This window comes from Oncorhynchus keta, chromosome 8 (assembly GCF_023373465.1).
Source record: "Oncorhynchus keta strain PuntledgeMale-10-30-2019 chromosome 8, Oket_V2, whole genome shotgun sequence".
In the NCBI taxonomy this organism is placed as follows: domain Eukaryota; kingdom Metazoa; phylum Chordata; class Actinopteri; order Salmoniformes; family Salmonidae; genus Oncorhynchus; species Oncorhynchus keta.
The window spans coordinates 48,662,888-48,674,595 of record NC_068428.1 but is presented as its reverse complement, the minus strand read 5'-3'; the positions used below and the strand labels follow the sequence as shown (position 1 = coordinate 48,674,595).

At 48.0% G+C, this 11,708-nt stretch overlaps 1 long non-coding RNA gene across 6 annotated transcripts; it reads left to right on the top strand.

Annotated features, from left to right (window-relative positions):
- The first annotated feature begins 320 nt into the window (after positions 1-320).
- On the top strand, positions 321-2,011 carry LOC127931601 (uncharacterized). Of its 6 annotated transcripts, none has more exons than XR_008141899.1 (3): positions 321-393; positions 642-703; positions 1,997-2,011. It is a non-coding gene; the product is annotated as an uncharacterized LOC127931601 (long non-coding RNA). The 6 variants fall into 6 exon arrangements; XR_008141900.1 differs by lacking the exon at positions 1,997-2,011 and adding an exon at positions 1,150-1,164; XR_008141901.1 differs by lacking the exon at positions 1,997-2,011 and adding an exon at positions 865-879.
- Positions 2,012-11,708: the final 9,697 nt, after the last annotated feature.

Sequence of the window (11,708 nt, the reverse complement as noted above, 5' to 3'; positions counted from 1 at the left end):
CAGAGACCTGGAGGCAGCCTATAGGGAGGAGGACAGAGACCTGGAGGTAGAGGTCTGATCACCGACAGGGAGGAGGCAGCCTATAGGGAGGAGGACAGAGACCTGGAGGTAGAGGTCTGATCACCGACAGGGAGGAGGCAGCCTATAGGGAGGAGGACAGAGACCTGGAGGCAGCCTATAGGGAGGAGGACAGAGAACTGGAGGTAGAGGTCTGATCACCGACAGGGAGGAGACAGCCTATAGGGAGGAGGACAGAGACCTGGAGGCAGCCTATAGGGAGGAGGACAGAGACCTGGAGACAGCCTATAGGGAGGAGGACAGAGACCTGGAGGTAGAGGTCTGATCACCGACAGGGAGGAGGCAGCCTATAGGGAGGAGGACAGAGACCTGGAGGTAGAGGCCTGATCACCGACAGGGAGGAGGCAGCCTATAGGGAGGAGGACAGAGACCTGGAGGTAGAGGTCTGATCACCGACAGGGAGGAGGCAGCCTATAGGGAGGAGGACAGAGACCTGGAGGTAGAGGTCTGATCACCGACAGGGAGGAGGCAGCCTATAGGGAGGAGGACAGAGACCTGGAGGTAGAGGCCTGATCACCGACAGGGAGGAGGCAGCCTATAGGGAGGAGGACAGAGACCTGGAGGTAGAGGTCTGATCACCGACAGGGAGGAGACAGCCTATAGGGAGGAGGACAGAGACCTGGAGGTAGAGGCCTGATCACCGACAGGGAGGAGGCAGCCTATAGGGAGGAGGACAGAGACCTGGAGGCAGCCTATAGGGAGGAGGACAGAGACCTGGAGGCAGCCTATAGGGAGGAGGACAGAGACCTGGAGGCAGCCTATAGGGAGGAGGACAGAGACCTGGAGACAGCCTATAGGGAGGAGGACAGAGACCTGGAGGCAGCCTATAGGGAGGAGGACAGAGACCTGGAGGCAGCCTATAGGGAGGAGGACAGAGACCTGGAGGTAGAGGTCTGATCACCGACAGGGAGGAGGCAGCCTATAGGGAGGAGGACAGAGACCTGGAGGTAGAGGTCTGATCACCGACAGGGAGGAGACAGCCTATAGGGAGGAGGACAGAGACCTGGAGGTAGAGGCCTGATCACCGATGACCATGAGGCAGCCTATAGGGAGGAGGACAGAGACCTGGAGACAGCCTATAGGGAGGAGGACAGAGACCTGGAGGTAGAGGCCTGATCACCGACAGGGAGGAGACAGCCTATAGGGAGGAGGACAGAGACCTGGAGGTAGAGGTCTGATCACCAACGACCTGGAGGCAGCCTATAGGGAGGAGGACAGAGACCTGGAGGTAGAGGTCTGATCACCGACAGGGAGGAGGCAGCCTATAGGGAGGAGGACAGAGACCTGGAGGCAGCCTATAGGGAGGAGGACAGAGACCTGGAGGTAGAGGTCTGATCACCGACGGGGAGGAGAAAGCCTATAGGGAGGAGGACAGAGACCTGGAGGTAGAGGCCTGATCACCGACGGGGAGGAGGCAGCCTATAGGGAGGAGGACAGAGACCTGGAGGCAGCCTATAGGGAGGAAGACAGAGACCTGGAGGCAGCCTATATATAGGGAGGAGGACAGAGACCTGGAGGCAGCCTATAGGGAGGAGGACAGAGACCTAGGGAGGAGGCAGCCTGGAGGCAGCCTAGGGAGGAGGACAGAGACCTGGAGGCAGCCTATAGGGAGGAGGACAGAGACCTGGAGGTAGGGCCTGATCACCGACAGGGAGGAGGCAGCCTATAGGGAGGAGGACAGAGACCTGGAGGCAGCCTATAGGGAGGAGGACAGAGACCTGGAGGCAGCCTATAGGGAGGAGGACAGAGACCTGGAGGTAGAGGCCTGATCACCGACAGGGAGGAGACAGCCTATAGGGAGGAGGACAGAGACCTGGAGGCAGCCTATAGGGAGGAGGACAGAGACCTGGAGGCAGCCTATAGGGAGGAGGACAGAGACCTGGAGGCAGCCTATAGGGAGGAGGACAGAGACCTGGAGACAGCCTATAGGGAGGAGGACAGAGACCTGGAGGCAGCCTATAGGGAGGAGGACAGAGACCTGGAGGCAGCCTATAGGGAGGAGGACAGAGACCTGGAGGCAGCCTATAGGGAGGAGGACAGAGACCTGGCAGTGTGGTGCCAGAACAACAACCTCTCCCTCAACATCAGCAAGACAAAGGATCGGGGACGACAGGAAACGGAGGGCCGAGCCACGCCCCCATCCACGTCGAAAAAGGGGGCTGTAGTGGAGCGGGTCGAGAGCTTCAAGTTCCTCGGTGTCCACATCACTAAGGAATGAACACGGTCCACAGACCAACACAGTCGTGAAGAAGGAGGCTGAAAAGGTTTGGCACGGGGCCCCTCAGATTCACAAAACGCTCTACAGCTGCACCATTGAGAGCTGCACCATTGAGAGCTGCACCATTGAGAGCTGCACCATTGAGAGCTGCACCATTGAGAGCTGCACCGTGACTAGCTACATCACCGCTTGGTACGGCAACTGCTTGGCTTTCGACCGCAAGGCGCTACAGAGGGTAATGTGTATACGGCCAAGTATATCACTGGGGCCAAGCTCCCTGCCAACCAGGATCTCCATGCCAGGTGGTGTCAGAGGAAGGCCTTAAAAACTGTCAAAGTCTCCAGCCACCCAAGTCATAGACTGTTCTCTCTGCTACCGCACAGTAAGAGGTACCAACCGAGTCTGGAACCAACAGGACCCTGAACAGCTTCTACCCCCAAGACATGAGACTGATAAATAGTCAGTCTGTGTAACCAAGTTATCATTGACTCAGTACTGGTACCCCGTGTATATAACCAAGTTATCATTGACTCAGTACTGGTACCCTGTGTATATAGCCAAGTTATCATTGGGTCAGTACTGGTACCCTGTGTATATAGCCTAGTTATCATTGACTCAGTACTGGTACCCTGTGTACCCAAGGTATAGTTACTCATTGTGTATTTATTCTTCGTGTTATTAGGTTTCTCACTGTTAGTCTACACCTATTGTTTACCAAGGACCCATCAGTCAGCATTTCACTGTTAGTCTACACCTGTTGTTTACCAAGCATTTCACTGTTAGTCTACACCTGTTGTTTACCAAGGACCCATCAGTCAGCATTTCACTGTTAGTCTACACCTGTTGTTTACCAAGCATTTCACTGTTAGTCTACACCTGTTGTTTACCAAGGACCCATCAGTCAGCATTTCACTGTTAGTCTACACCTGTTGTTTACCAAGCATTTCACTGTTAGTCTACACCTGTTGTTTACCAAGGACCCATCAGTCAGCATTTCACTGTTAGTCTACACCTGTTGTTTACCAAGGACCCATCAGTCAGCATTTCATTGTTAGTCTACACCTGTTGTTTACCAAGGACCCATCAGTCAGCATTTCACTGTTAGTCTACACCTGTTGTTTACCAAGGACCCATCAGTCAGCATTTCACTGTTAGTCTACACCTGTTGTTTACCAAGGACCCATCAGTCAGCATTTCACTGTTAGTCTACACCTGTTGTTTACCAAGCATTTCACTGTTAGTCTACACCTGTTGTTTACCAAGGACCCATCAGTCAGCATTTCACTGTTAGTCTACACCTGTTGTTTACCAAGCATTTCACTGTTAGTCTACACCTGTTGTTTACCAAGGACCCATCAGTCAGCATTTCACTGTTAGTCTACACCTGTTGTTTACCAAGCATTTCACTGTTAGTCTACACCTGTTGTTTACCAAGGACCCATCAGTCAGCATTTCACTGTTAGTCTACACCTGTTGTTTACCAAGGACCCATCAGTCAGCATTTCACTGTTAGTCTACACCTGTTGTTTACCAAGGACCCATCAGTCAGCATTTCACTGTTAGTCTACACCTGTTGTTTACCAAGGACCCATCAGTCAGCATTTCACTGTTAGTCTACACCTGTTGTTTACCAAGGACCCATCAGTCAGCATTTCACTGTTAGTCTACACCTGTTGTTTACCAAGGACCCATCAGTCAGCATTTCACTGTTAGTCTACACCTGTTGTTTACCAAGGACCCATCAGTCAGCATTTCACTGTTAGTCTACACCAGTTGTTTACCAAGCATTTCACTGTTAGTCTACACCTGTTGTTTACCAAGGACCCATCAGTCAGCATTTCACTGTTAGTCTACACCTGTTGTTTACCAAGGACCCATCAGTCAGCATTTCACTGTTAGTCTACACCTGTTGTTTACCAAGGACCCATCAGTCAGCATTTCACTGTTAGTCTACACCTGTTGTTTACCAAGCATTTCACTGTTAGTCTACACCTGTTGTTTACCAAGGACCCATCAGTCAGCATTTCACTGTTAGTCTACACCTGTTGTTTACCAAGGACCCATCAGTCAGCATTTCACTGTTAGTCTACACCTGTTGTTTACCAAGGACCCATCAGTCAGCATTACACTGTTAGTCTACACCTGTTGTTTACCCAGGACCCATCAGTCAGCATTACACTGTTAGTCTACACCTGTTGTTTACCAAGGACCCATCAGTCAGCATTTCACTGTTAGTCTACACCTGTTGTTTACCAAGGACCCATCAGTCAGCATTTCACTGTTAGTCTACACCTGTTGTTTACCAAGCATTTCTCTGTTAGTCTACACCTGTTGTTTACCAAGCATTTCACTGTTAGTCTACACCTGTTGTTTACCAAGCATTTCACTGTTAGTCTACACCTGTTGTTTACCAAGCATTTCACTGTTAGTCTACACCTGTTGTTTACCAAGCATTTCACTGTTAGTCTACACCTGTTGTTTACCAAGGACCCATCAGTCAGCATTTCACTGTTAGTCTACACCTGTTGTTTACCAAGGACCCATCAGTCAGCATTTCACTGTTAGTCTACACCTGTTGTTTACCAAGGACCCATCAGTCAGCATTTCACTGTTAGTCTACACCTGTTGTTTACCAAGGACCCATCAGTCAGCATTTCACTGTTAGTCTACACCTGCTGTTTACCAAGGACCCATCAGTCAGCATTTCACTGTTAGTCTACACCTGTTGTTTACCAAGCATTTCTCTGTTAGTCTACACCTGTTGTTTACCAAGCATTTCACTGTTAGTCTACACCTGTTGTTTACCAAGGACCCATCAGTCAGCATTTCACTGTTAGTCTACACCTGTTGTTTACCAAGGACCCATCAGTCAGCATTTCACTGTTAGTCTACACCTGTTGTTTACCAAGCATTTCACTGTTAGTCTACACCTGTTGTTTACCAAGGACCCATCAGTCAGCATTTCACTGTTAGTCTACACCTGTTGTTTACCAAGGACCCATCAGTCAGCATTTCACTGTTAGTCTACACCTGTTGTTTATCAAGGACCCATCAGTCAGCATTTCACTGTTAGTCTACACCTGTTGTTTACCAAGGACCCATCAGTCAGCATTTCACTGTTAGTCTACACCTGTTGTTTACCAAGGACCCATCAGTCAGCATTTCACTGTTAGTCTACACCTGTTGTTTACCAAGGACCCATCAGTCAGCATTTCACTGTTAGTCTACACCTGTTGTTTACCAAGGACCCATCAGTCAGCATTTCACTGTTAGTCTACACCTGTTGTTTACCAAGGACCCATCAGTCAGCATTTCACTGTTAGTCTACACCTGTTGTTTACCAAGGACCCATCAGTCAGCATTTCACTGTTAGTCTACACCTGTTGTTTACCAAGGACCCATCAGTCAGCATTTCACTGTTAGTCTACACCTGTTGTTTACCAAGGACCCATCAGTCAGCATTTCACTGTTAGTCTACACCTGTTGTTTACCAAGCATTTCACTGTTAGTCTACACCTGTTGTTTACCAAGCATTTCACTGTTAGTCTACACCTGTTGTTTACCCATCAGTCAGCATTTCACTGTTAGTCTACACCTGTTGTTTACCCATCAGTCAGCATTTCACTGTTAGTCTACACCTGTTGTTTACCAAGCATTTCACTGTTAGTCTACACCTGTTGTTTACCAAGGACCCATCAGTCAGCATTTCACTGTTAGTCTACACCTGTTGTTTACCCATCAGTCAGCATTTCACTGTTGGTCTACACCTGTTGTTTACCAAGGACCCATCAGTCAGCATTTCACTGTTAGTCTACACCTGTTGTTTACCAAGGACCCATCAGTCAGCATTTCACTGTTAGTCTACACCTGTTGTTTACCAAGGACCCATCAGTCAGCATTTCACTGTTAGTCTACACCTGTTGTTTACCAAGGACCCATCAGTCAGCATTTCACTGTTAGTCTACACCTGTTGTTTACCAAGGACCCATCAGTCAGCATTTCACTGTTAGTCTACACCTGTTGTTTACCAAGGACCCATCAGTCAGCATTTCACTGTTAGTCTACACCTGTTGTTTACCAAGGACCCATCAGTCAGCATTTCACTGTTAGTCTACACCTGTTGTTTACCAAGGACCCATCAGTCAGCATTTCACTGTTAGTCTACACCTGTTGTTTACCAAGGACCCATCAGTCAGCATTTCACTGTTAGTCTACACCTGTTGTTTACCAAGCATTTCACTGTTAGCATTTCACTGTTAGTCTACACCTGTTGTTTACCAAGGACCCATCAGTCAGCATTTCACTGTTAGTCTACACCTGTTGTTTACCAAGCATTTCACTGTTAGTCTACACCTGTTGTTTACCAAGGACCCATCAGTCAGCATTTCACTGTTAGTCTACACCTGTTGTTTACCAAGGACCCATCAGTCAGCATTTCACTGTTAGTCTACACCTGTTGTTTACCAAGGACCCATCAGTCAGCATTTCACTGTTAGTCTACACCTGTTGTTTACCAAGGACCCATCAGTCAGCATTTCACTGTTAGTCTACACCTGTTGTTTACCAAGGACCCATCAGTCAGCATTTCACTGTTAGTCTACACCTGTTGTTTACCAAGGACCCATCAGTCAGCATTTCACTGTTAGTCTACACCTGTTGTTTACCAAGGACCCATCAGTCAGCATTTCACTGTTAGTCTACACCTGTTGTTTACCAAGGACCCATCAGTCAGCATTTCACTGTTAGTCTACACCTGTTGTTTACCAAGGACCCATCAGTCAGCATTTCACTGTTAGTCTACACCTGTTGTTTACCAAGGACCCATCAGTCAGCATTTCACTGTTAGTCTACACCTGTTGTTTACCAAGGACCCATCAGTCAGCATTTCACTGTTAGTCTACACCTGTTGTTTACCAAGGACCCATCAGTCAGCATTTCACTGTTAGTCTACACCTGTTGTTTACCAAGGACCCATCAGTCAGCATTTCACTGTTAGTCTACACCTGTTGTTTACCAAGGACCCATTTCAGCATTTCACTGTTAGTCTACACCTGTTGTTTACCAAGCATTTCACTGTTAGTCTACACCTGTTGTTTACCAAGGACCCAGTCAGTCAACATTTCACTTTTAGTCTACACCTGTTGTTTACCAAGCATTACACTGTTAGTCTACACCTGTTGTTTACCAAGCATTTCACTGTTAGTCTACACCTGTTGTTTACCAAGGACCCATCAGTCAGCATTTCACTGTTAGTCTACACCTGTTGTTTACCAAGGACCCATCAGTCAGCATTTCACTGTTAGTCTACACCTGTTGTTTACCAAGGACCCATCAGTCAGCATTTCACTGTTAGTCTACACCTGTTGTTTACCAAGGACCCATCAGTCAGCATTTCACTGTTAGTCTACACCTGTTGTTTACCAAGCATTTCACTGTTAGTGTACACCTGTTGTTTATCAAGCATTTCACTGTTAGTCTACACCAAGCATTTCACTGTTAGTCTAGGAGTAAGGGGTAGAAGGATGGGGAGGGAAAAGGGGAAATCTAGTGATAGAAAGGGAGACAGAATGGAAAAGGGGAAATAGGGAGAGAAAGACAGGGAAGGGAGAAGAAAGAGAAAGAAGTATAGAGACAGGAGAAAAAAAGAGACAGATGGAGAGGAGAGAGAAAGAGAGACAGATGGAGAGGAGAGACCTGTTGTTTAAAGAGAGACAGATGGAGAGGAGAGAAAGAGTCTACACCGATGGAGAGGTCTACACCTGTTGTTTAGACCCATCAGAGATTTCAAGAGAGACAGATAGAGAGGAGACAAAGAGAGACAGATGTCAGATTTCACTGTTAGACACCAAAGGAGTCAGAGAGAGACAGATGGAGAGAGCATTTCAGAGAGTCTACAGACAGGACCGATGGAGAGGAGAAAAGAGAGACAGATGGAGAGAAGGAGAGGAGACAAAGAGAGACAGAAAGAGAGGAGACAAAGAGAGACAGAAAGAGTCAGATTGAGTCACAAGGACCCATCAGAGAGAGAAAGAGAGGAGACAAACCTGGAGAGAGAAAGAGAGGAGACAAAGGAGAGAGAAAGAGAGGAGACAAAGAGAGACAGAAAGAGAGGAGACAAAGAGAGACAGTTAAAAAGAGAGGAGACAAGGGAGAGAGAGAAAGAGAGGAGACAAAGGGAGAGACAGAAAGAGAGGAGACAAAGGGAGAGAGAAAGAGAGGAGACAAAGAGAGACAGAAAGAGAGGAGACAAAGGGAGAGAGAGAAAGAGAGGAGACAAAGGAGAGAGAAAGAGAGGAGACAAAGGGAGAGAGAGAAAGAGAGAGACAGGAGACAAAGGGGAGAGAGAGGAGACAAAGGAGAGAGAAAGAGAGGAGACAAAGAGAGAGAAAGAGAGGAGACAAAGAGAGACAGAAAGAGAGGAGACAAAGAGAGACAGAAAGAGAGGAGACAAAGAGGGAGACAAAGGAGAGGAGACAAAAGGGAGAGAGAGAAAGAGAGGAGACAAAGGGAGAGAGAAAGAGAGGAGACAAAGAGAAAGAGAGGAGACAAAGGAGAGAAAGAGAGGAGACAAAGGGAGAGAGAAAGAGAGGAGACAAAGGGAGAGAGAAAGAGAGGAGACAAAGGGAGAGAGAAAGAGAGGAGACAAAGGAGAGAGAAAGAGAGGAGACACAGGGAGAGAGAAAGAGAGGAGACAAAGGGAGAGAGAAAGAGAGGAGACAAAGAGAGAGAAAGAGAGGAGACAAAGGAGAGAGAAAGAGAGGAGACAAAGGGAGAGAGAAAGAGAGGAGACAAAGGGAGAGAGAAAGAGAGGAGACAAAGGGAGAGAAAGAGAGGAGACAAAGGGAGAGAGAAAGAGAGGAGACAAAGGGAGAGAGAAAGAGAGGAGACAAAGGGAGAGAGAAAGAGAGGAGACAAAGGAGAGAGAAAGAGAGGAGACAAAGGGAGAGAGAAAGAGAGGAGACAAAGGGAGAGAGAAAGAGAGGAGACAAAGGGAGAGAGAAAGAGAGGAGACAAAGGGAGAGAGAAAGAGAGGAGACAAAGGGAGAGAGAAAGAGAGGAGACAAAGGGAGAGAGAAAGAGAGGAGACAAAGGGAGAGAGAAAGAGAGGAGACAAAGGGAGAGAGAAAGAGAGGAGACAAAGGAGAGAGAAAAGAGGAGACAAAGGGAGAGAGAAGAGAGGAGACAAAGGAGAGAGAAAGAGAGGAGACAAAGGGAGAGAGAAAGAGAGGAGACAAAGGGAGAGAGAAAGAGAGGAGACAAAGGGAGAGAGAAAGAGAGGAGACAAAGGGAAAGAGAGAGAGGAGACAAAGGAGGAGGAGAGAAAGAGAGGAGACAAAGGAGAGAGAAAGAGAGGAGACAAAGGAGAGAGAAAAGAGGAGACAAAGGGAGAGAGAAAGAGAGACAAAGGGGAGACAAAGGAAAGAGAGAAAGAGAGGAGACAAAGGGAGAGAGAAAGGGAGACAAAGGGAGAGAGAAAGAGAGGAGACAAAGGAGAGAGAAAGAGAGGAGACAAAGGGAGAGAAAGAGAGGAGACAAAGGAGAGAGAAAGAGAGGAGACAAAGGAGAGAGAAAGAGAGGAGACAAAGGAGAGAGAAAGAGAGGAGACAAAGAAAGAGAGGAGACAAAGGGAGAGAGAGGAGACAAGGAGACAAAGGGAGAGAGAAAGAGGAGACAAAGGGAGAGAGAGGAGACAAGAGAGGAGAGACAAAGGGAGAGAGAGAGAGAGACAAAGGGAGAGAGAAAGAGAGGAGACAAAGGAGAGAGAAGAGAGGAGACAAAGGGGAGAGAGAAGAGGGAGAGGGAGAAAGAGAGGAGACAAAGGAGAGAAGACAAAGGAGACAAAGGGGAGAGAGGGAAAGAGAGGAGACAAAGGGAGGAGAGAAGAGAGGAGACAAAGGGAGAGAGGAAAGAGAGGAGACAAAGGGGAGAGAGAAAGAGGAGACAAAGGAGAGAGAGAGAGGAGACAAAGGGAGAGAGAAAGAGAGGAGACAGGGAGAGAGAAAGAGAGGAGACAAAGGGAAAAGAGAGGAGACAAAGGGAGAGAGGGAGACAAAGGGAGAGAGAAAGAAAGAGACAAAGGGAGAGAAAGAGAGGAGACAAAGGAGAGAGAAAGAGAGGAGACAAAGGGAGAGAGAAAGAGAGGAGACAAAGGGAGAGAGAAAGAGAGGAGACAAAGGAGAGAGAAAGAGAGGAGACAAAGGGAAAGAGAAAGAGAGGAGACAAAGGGAGAGAGAAAGAGAGGAGACAAAGGAGAGGAGAAAGAGAGGAGACAAAGGGAGAGAGAAAGAGAGGAGACAAAGGAGAGAGAGAAAGAGAGGAGACAAAGGGAGAGAAAGAGAGGAGACAAGAGAGAGAGAAAGAGAGGAGACAGGGAGAGAGAGGAGACAAAGGAGAGAGAAAGAGAGGAGACAAAGGAGAGAGAAAGAGAGGAGACAAAGGGAGGAGAGAAAGAGAGGAGACAAAGAAAGAGAGGAGACAAAAAGAGGAGACAAAGGGAGAGAAAGAGAGGAGACAAAGGGAGAGAGAAAGAGAGGAGACAAAGGGAGAGAGAAAGAGAGGAGACAGGGAGAGAGAAAGAGAGGAGACAAAGGGAAAGAGAAAGAGAGGAGACAAAGGGGAGAGAGAAGGGAGAGAGAAAGGGAGAGAGAAAGAGAGGAGACAAAGGGAGAGAGAAAGAGAGGAGACAAAGGGAGAGAGAAAGAGAGGAGACAAAGGGAGAGAGAAAGAGAGGAGACAAAAAGAGGAGAGGAGAGAGAGAAAGAGAGGAGACAAAGGGAGAGAAGAGAGAGGAGACAAAGGGAGAGAGAAAGAGAGGAGAGAGAAAGAGAGGAGACAAAGGGAGAGAGAAAGAGAGGAGACAAAGGGAGAGAGAAAGAGAGGAGACAAAGGGGAGAGAGAAAGGAGAGGAGACAAAGGAGAGAGAAGAGAGAGGAGACAAAGGGAGAGAGGGAAAGAGGGAGACAAAGGGAGAGAGACAAAGGAGACAAAGGGAAAGAAAGAGAGGGAGACAAAGGGAGAGAGAAAGAGAGAGGAGACAAAGGGGAGAGAGAAAGAGAGGAGACAAAGGGAGAGAAAAGAGGAGACAAAGGGAGAGAGAAAGAGAGGAGACAAAGAGAGAAAGAGAGGAGACAAAGGGAAAGAGAGAAAGAGAGGAGACAAAGGGAAGAGAAAGAGAGGAGACAGGGAGAGAGAAAGAGAGGAGACAAAGGAGAGAGAAAGAGAGGAGACAAAGGAGAAAGAGAAAGAGAGGAGACAAAGGGAGAGAGAAAGAGAGGAGACAACGGGAGGAGAAAGAGAGGGAGACAAAGGGAGAGAGAAAGAGAGGAGACAAAGGGACAGAGAAAGAGAGAGACAAAGAGAGGAGACAAAGGGAGAGAGAAAGAGAGGAGACAAAGGGAGAGAAAGAAAGAGG